Source organism: Lycium barbarum, chromosome 8 (assembly GCF_019175385.1).
Source record: "Lycium barbarum isolate Lr01 chromosome 8, ASM1917538v2, whole genome shotgun sequence".
NCBI lineage: Eukaryota > Viridiplantae > Streptophyta > Magnoliopsida > Solanales > Solanaceae > Lycium > Lycium barbarum.
This window is the reverse complement of record NC_083344.1, coordinates 19,586,001-19,593,460: the sequence shown is the minus strand read 5'-3', so window position 1 is coordinate 19,593,460 and position 7,460 is coordinate 19,586,001. Positions and strand designations below refer to the sequence as shown.

At 37.2% G+C, this 7,460-nt stretch overlaps 1 long non-coding RNA gene across 1 annotated transcript; it reads left to right on the top strand.

The window, feature by feature from the left end:
* The first annotated feature begins 211 nt into the window (after positions 1–211).
* Positions 212–6,544, top strand: LOC132606017 (uncharacterized). Its single transcript, XR_009569572.1, has 2 exons — positions 212–813; positions 6,254–6,544. It is a non-coding gene; the product is annotated as an uncharacterized LOC132606017 (long non-coding RNA).
* The last annotated feature ends 916 nt before the right edge of the window (positions 6,545–7,460 follow it).

Sequence of the window (7,460 nt, the reverse complement as noted above, 5' to 3'; positions counted from 1 at the left end):
AAGGCTATAATTGAAAAAAATCAATTTATCTTTTGCATTGATCATCATTGGAAAAGGTTTATTAGTTTAAAACATGGCTATAATTTAAAGATTAAAATCAGTTTTCACACCTCTTAATTTGGTCTTAGGTAAAATTGATTAAATAAGGATTATTTGCCCTCTTGTATATACACAAGTATACATGTATACACATGTAAATGCTGGTGGAATTGGGCCCTTCCCTTTTAAATCAACCGAGCCTAGTCCAAATTTGGACCATACTCGGCCAACCGCTTATTTCTTCTCTGTTATCGCGTCATTGGCCAAAAATGGAAAAGTAGCAGTGTTCAATTGTTTTGTTACAGTTCTTCCCAACCAAATTAGGCAAAGCAATTAATTATTTGCCCTCTTTCCACCATATCTAGGCCAAACGAGGTATATCTTCATATTTTTTTCTTACTTTTCTGCAGAAATGGTCAACCTAGTGGGATTTGTCTCTTTTCAATATGAACAAGCGATTCTTATTGGTTCATTGAGTTTGGGCGGGATTCAAGGTGAATCCCCAATGAAATTCAGTGTCCCACATCAATTCATAAGCAAAAGACTGGCATTTTGGAGGGGTTCTATATAAAGAACCCCACCCTTCACATTCACACACACAAGTCTCAATTCAGAGCAAAATACCTAATTTAACTTGGAATTTAGCAGTTTTGCTGAAACCTTTAACTAATTATGTTTAAGTCTAAAAAGTTTACTTTCTTTCTTTGTGGCTGAATTCGGATGAGGAACAAAGGCTTCAATTCCAATCTCGACTAGAGGCTGCACTTGAAAAAGGTAATGTTACGCTTTTCAATTACTTTTCTTTATTTTGTTTATGTTTATGTGCTTATTTGGTTTAATGACGTGTTAGTTTAGTTTAGTTTAGTTTAGTTTTTAGTGTGTTTATTTAGTTATTAGAATGCTTGATAAATTAGTTTATTCATTAGTAGGTTTTTATGTGCTTGTTTAGCTCATATCTTTGTTAACTCATGAGTTTAACTTAATCTAGTTATGCCTATATACTGATGTCTGTGTTTAGTTGATAGTTCCAGCCTAGTTTAGTCTACCTGGTCAACCTAACATTAGTTTGACTAGTTGGTTGAATACTGACTTAGCATAACCTTTTTGGTTCATTTTAACATCATTTGTTAATTGTCCAATTTAAAATGATTATGTGTGAGTTAGTTAGTCAAACATGCCTATAGGCTCTGTAAGTTTGACTAGTATTAACTTCCTCTTTACTTCATTAGCATATTCAATGTTTCACACTGCTTAATGGCATATCTCATTGAGAAAACCTATCTACTAGTAGTTCTTATATTGACACTTCACTTTGATCATCCTTGGTTTAGTTGTTGCCAGATTTACTTAAATGTCAATATGCCCATGTTACTTATCATGTTTAGTGTGGTTTGAGGAATAGCATAATCAGATATGAACTAAGTTTAAGTAACTAATGCCTACAATTTGCTTAGTATTAGTTATTGTCTAATCATGTATTCATTGGGAAATTGTTTAGTCCATAGCTTGTTTGGAAATTGTAGAACTAGTCCTGATCAGGTATATGTCTTCATGTGCCTACCCATGTCTAAATTTATGCTTGTGTTCTTGTTTGTTAATTCAAAAAGAAGCTTACTTATGTGTTTGGCCCTTACTATTGTGTGTTTGTGAGAACAGTCATCTATTTATGATTGACATATCTCTAGTCAGTTTAACTTCCATTTAACCTTATGCTTGTCATGTTAAGTAGTATGTATAGTCACACATTCCACCCTATTTAGCCCTTTTATGCAATATATATAATTATGTGCTTAATGAATGTGGCTCTTATCCAATAGCATTCTTTGTATAGACTAAATATCAACAAGCATGTCCACTTAACCCGTTACCCCTTTAATTGACGTAGACATATGATTTGAATGCTAATCCTGCGTGGCTCCAAGTTGAATCCTATATATGCCTACATATCATCAATGTTAGCTTGTATCTTGGCTATCATAAGACCAGTCACCTCACATACCTATTTTGCATTGTTTGTGCCAAATTGTCCCTTGAATGCAATTATATGGACTGTTCAATTCCTATTTGAATTCATAACCATGTTCAAAGAAATGATTAAGTAGTGGTATTTACTAGACGGTTCATCAATAACTCTGCCTCATTTGTCTTCTATGATTAATAACATTGTGTGCATTGATCCCTATATAACCCCTCCCCTTTCACCTGTCAAATGGGCAGCTTATATATGCTTTTTGATAACTTGGAAACTGCCCAAGATTATTTGACCTGATTAAATAAGTACCCATATGTTTATCATATTAAAAGAGCTATCCAAGAGTATGTTAATGCATTTTGGAGTTGGTTAAGAAGATTGAAACATGATTGTGACTAAGAACCTCAAAAGGCCAATTTGTTGAGTTTCTTTCATGTGTTTAAACTGACAAGTGTTCACCTAAAATGAAAAGATATTTGTTTTAATCACCTAAAGGTACAAGAGGCTAAGAGGTTGTCACTTAGGCATGGTAAAGCAATGAGTAACATACCTAGGGCTAGGGAAAAGTTAGGAAAGCCTTTGAGTTCATCTACTCAGTCTAGTGCTACTGATCTTAGGATGCTAGGGTTCCTCTTGGATGAGACACGTTCCTATGGGTCCTTTTAAAGTTCAGTAAAAGGTGAAGGAATAAATGGTGAAGAAATGATGCATGAACAGAGTTAAGTATTTTGTTTTGTGGAACAATGAATCTGCCTATGCGTATCCCACTGGTGGATTGGATGTTTTTCACTTTTAACTGGTTTCTGAATCTCTTTATGTGGGAATCTGGAGGATTTGTAGTATTATACTTTCTCATACGATGATTTAGTTTGAAATATGCCCCTTGCTTGATTGTGTTTTGTCCAGAATTTCTTACATATCTCTTTAAGATATAAAGTGTGTTAACTATGCTTATTGCCAATATCGATATCCTCGCCCCCTCTTCCCCATCTAACTAAACTCTTAAGTGGTTTGCCTCTATGTGACAATTATTTCCTAGCATGAGCACATTGAACTGAAATGAATATATTTTTCTCATATATGAGTATGTACATATGTGTTCAGGATTGACTTAAGTTAAATATCCATCCTTGCTTGCTTATACTACCTTTCCTCTCCCCCTTTCCCTCATGTTTGACAAAGATATTGGTAAGTGTACATGTGGTATGCGTAATATATGCTCCTTACATGCCCCGGTGTATATTGGTTTGTATATCATGTATACCTATGGTATATCATGCTATTGTTTGTTGATTGAAACTAATGTTAATCAAGTTGGGCCTTCCCCTTAGTCTCATCTTACACTCAATAGAAATTGGGCATCCTATGTTGTATTTCGCGTAGAATTATGTATTTGGGCTACTGTTCTTCTCGCCTGATGGCTCATCTTTCCTTTGTTGGAATTGCTTAATTTTGACTCTTGTTTAGTTCCATAGACATACCAAATCATAACTGATATATCCACTAATATATGCATGACTATGTGCAAGTATTATTCATGTTTAAATAGTTATTGAGTATAGGTACCTTCTAACTGGCAGTTTTTTTTCCCCTCCTCGTTCTTGCATGGAAATTTTCACTGGGCCATTTAGGCCACAACCGCAACAATTTCTTTCCTTCCATCTAGTCTAGAACTTGTTTAAGGCCCAACCATTGGTGAAAATAAGCCAACCAGCCTAACTTTCTCCTTTATTTTCATATTTATATATGTGTATATGTAGAGAATGATTGTAAAGCGTAAAGAATATAAAAAAAATTTAAACTGATTTTGTAACACCTCGTGCATTCGGGCTAAGATTTGACTCATAAGACAGGGATATAATGAACCCAATTTGAGTAGTGTGTAAATGAAGTTTGAAACCCAATCAAGACATGAGAAGAGTCCTTGAGCAAAGGAAAGTCGGAAGCTACCCTACGGAGCGTGTTTTCAAGTGAGTTTACACCACGTCTCAATTAAAATGAGTATACGAAAATATCTGTAAGGGATTTGGGAAAATTTCCTTCTTGAAAGTTGAATATATTTGAAATACCTTTCCAAAGGTATATTATGGAGGTCAAACAGACATCTGTACAAAAGGTTATGCCCATTTTACTAAAACAGTGTTCTGCCGATTTACGGTGGAATATACAGGCCGTGAAAATTATACGGGCCATATATTTAGACCGTAATATTGGTCCAGAAAGCCCAAATCACTGTAATTGATTTGCGGCGGGATATATGGTCCGTAAAACATTTATGGGCCGTAAAATAGGGCGTAAAATGGGTCCGACAGCAATTTTAAAACTTCATTTTAAGGCTTTTTCACTTCATTCTTCACACCCCCAAGCCCTAGAACGACCTTCTATTCTCTCCCATCATCAAGAACACCAAGGTAAGCCTATTCTAATCATTCCAAGTCAATTATAATATATATCCTTGTAATTTAAACAAGAAATCATCATTCCTAACCTAGGGTTTCCAAGAAAACCTATCTCAAGGGTTCAAGATTCAAGATTTTGGAAATCTTCTTCAAAGTTAAAGTCTTTAATTCAAGTTTGAAGAATTACCGGGTATGTAGAGTTACTACCTACGTGTGGGAACATCATTGTTCTTCCCCACGCCTCATAATCCATAAATTATGATTCTCTACTAAAACTAGGTTTCTATACCATGCTCATGATAACCCTAGGTCTATGTCCATGATTATATTATGTATGCATTATTATAATTCCATCATTGAGTTCTTAATATTTGTTTATGATTATTCAGAATCCGTCCGTAATCCACGAAAACCCATATCTTGTATTCCATGGGTTCTTGCATACATGATTTTAAATAAAAATGCTTATTTCATGAATATCCTACATGTCTACAAGTTTTCATGCAATTGCATTATATAATCTTCATGCCATGACTCAAGATGTACATGCTAAATACAAGTTATTTCATGAAACCATGTTTACAAGTTATTTCATGAAACCATATTTACAAGTTATTTCGTGAAATCATGATTACAAGACAAATACAAGTTAATTCACGAAAATCACAGGCTTCTTAGCCAATTATATCATGTTCATATTTTTGGGAGTTGCATGAATTACCGAGAAGGCTCAGATAGCCTGAAACTACGTAGCCACCGTAGGACAAGGATCGCTCCGCCCAGTTAGGACAATTTCCTTAATTTGACACTAAATAAATCTATCAGGCACGTTACCACCTTATACCCTGGCAAGGTATGGGGGCTCTGCTAGTCCGGCGAGGTACCAGACTCCACGTATCCACATGGTGATATCATGTTGTCGGTTTATCAAATGCTCTCCCTACTTATCATGTTTTACTTATGTTATATATATATATATATGTACCCATGCTCATGCTCATGTTCATGTCCAGGTTTTCAGTTTCAGTTCTTATCATGTTATTCCATGTCCCATGTTACTTCTTTCAGTTGCTTTACATACCAATACATTCAATGTGTTGACGTCCCCTTTTATTGCTCGGGGGCCTGCATTTCACGATGTTGGTACAGATTTACAGTACGATGCCTCTGCTCATTAGGATCTGCACGTACCAGCTTATTGGTGAGCCCCATCTCATTCGGGGTTTAGGCATTGTCTTTCTTTATTTAATTCTTCATGCCATGACTCAAGATGTACATGCTAAATACAAGTTATTTCATGAAACCATGTTTACAAGTTATTTCGTGAAATCATGATTACAAGACAAGTACAAGTTAATTCACGAAAATCATGGGCTTCTTAGCCAATTATATCATGTTCATGTTTTTGGGAGTTGCACGAATTACCGAGAAGGCTCGGATAGCCTAAAACTACGTAGCCACCGTAGGGCAAGGATCGCTCCGCCCAATTAGGACGATTTCCTTAATTTGACACTGAATGGATCCATCAGGCACATTACCACCTTATACCCTGGCAAGGTATGAGGGCTCTGCTAGTCCGGCGAGGTACCAGACTCCACATATCCACGTGGTGATATCATGTTGTTGGTTTATGAAATGCTCTCCCTACTTAACATATTTTAGTTATGTTATATATATAGATGTACCCATGCTCATGCTCATGTTCATATCCAGGTTTTCTGTTTCGGTTCTTATCATGTTATTCCATGTCCCATGTTATTTCTTTCAGTTGCTTTACATACCAGTACATTCAATGTGCTGACATCCCCTTTTATTGCCCGGGGGCCTACATTTCATGATGCAGGTACAGATTTACAGTACAACGCCTCTGCTCATTAGGATCTGCACGTACCAGCTTATTGGTGAGCCCCATCTCATTCGGGGTTTAGGCATTGTCTTTCTTTATTTAGTTTTGCATCTAAAGGTATGCTGGGGGCCTTGTCCGAGCAAGTACGTTACGTGTTTCAGACTCATGTTAGAGGTTTCATAGACAAGACAAGTGTCATGTTAGACTTCCAGAGTTGGTTAGCCGGTTTGGCTCATTTATGATATTTCCCACATTCATGACTTAATCAAGTACTTATGTTTAATATTATGACTTACTATGTTTTATAAAAGCTCATCATGAACTTCATGTTATATTTCCACTCATGTATGCCTCATGATGATTCAGTAAGCCATATGGTTCGCTCGGTCGCATGCAGTCAGGCACCGAGTGCCGTGTTACGCCCAGGCCATGGTTCGGGGCATGACAAAGCTTGGCATCAGAGCCCCGGTTCAAGTGTCTTTAGGGAGTCTATGAAACCGTGTCCAGTGGGGTCACTTTTATATGTGTGAGGGCCCCATACATATAAATAGTTGACCACCAAGACATTAAGGATTGTCTCACTTCTTTCATATTCTAAATCATGCAGTTAGAGCAGTACTTTTAGGATGCCTTTCTAACTCATGCGTGTACGTATTTTCTAAAAATTCCTGGGAAAAGGAAAAACACCAGAGAGGCTACAGCCACCAGTCAAGGGGCTACTGCGAAAACAACTCACGAAGAGACCGTCGGACTGAGACAGCAGCCCCAACCGCTCCTACAGTTACACCTCCTACTGATTCGGATGGGGATGTTAGGAATGCTATCAATATGCTCACACAACTGGTAGCAGCTCAGGCCCAACGTCAGGAATCTGGGTCAAGTTCAGGAGGTAATGGAGAGTCTTCTAAGACTAAGGACTTTCTCAGGATGAATCCCCCAGTCTTTATGGGGTCAAAGAAAGATGAGGACCCTCCGGACTACATTGATGCTCTCCAAAAGTTCTCCGATGCCGAGGCAGAGTATGCGTTCCTGATGTGGCAGGATTACGCCACCAGGTATTGAGGGAAGCTCATTGTCCCCGTTACTTTGTTCCCCCCGGTGCGACGAAAATGTATCATAATCTTAAGTCTGTATGTTGGTGGAATGGAATGAAGAAAGATATAGCAGAATTCGTAGCTCAATGTCCTAATTGTCAGCAAGTGAA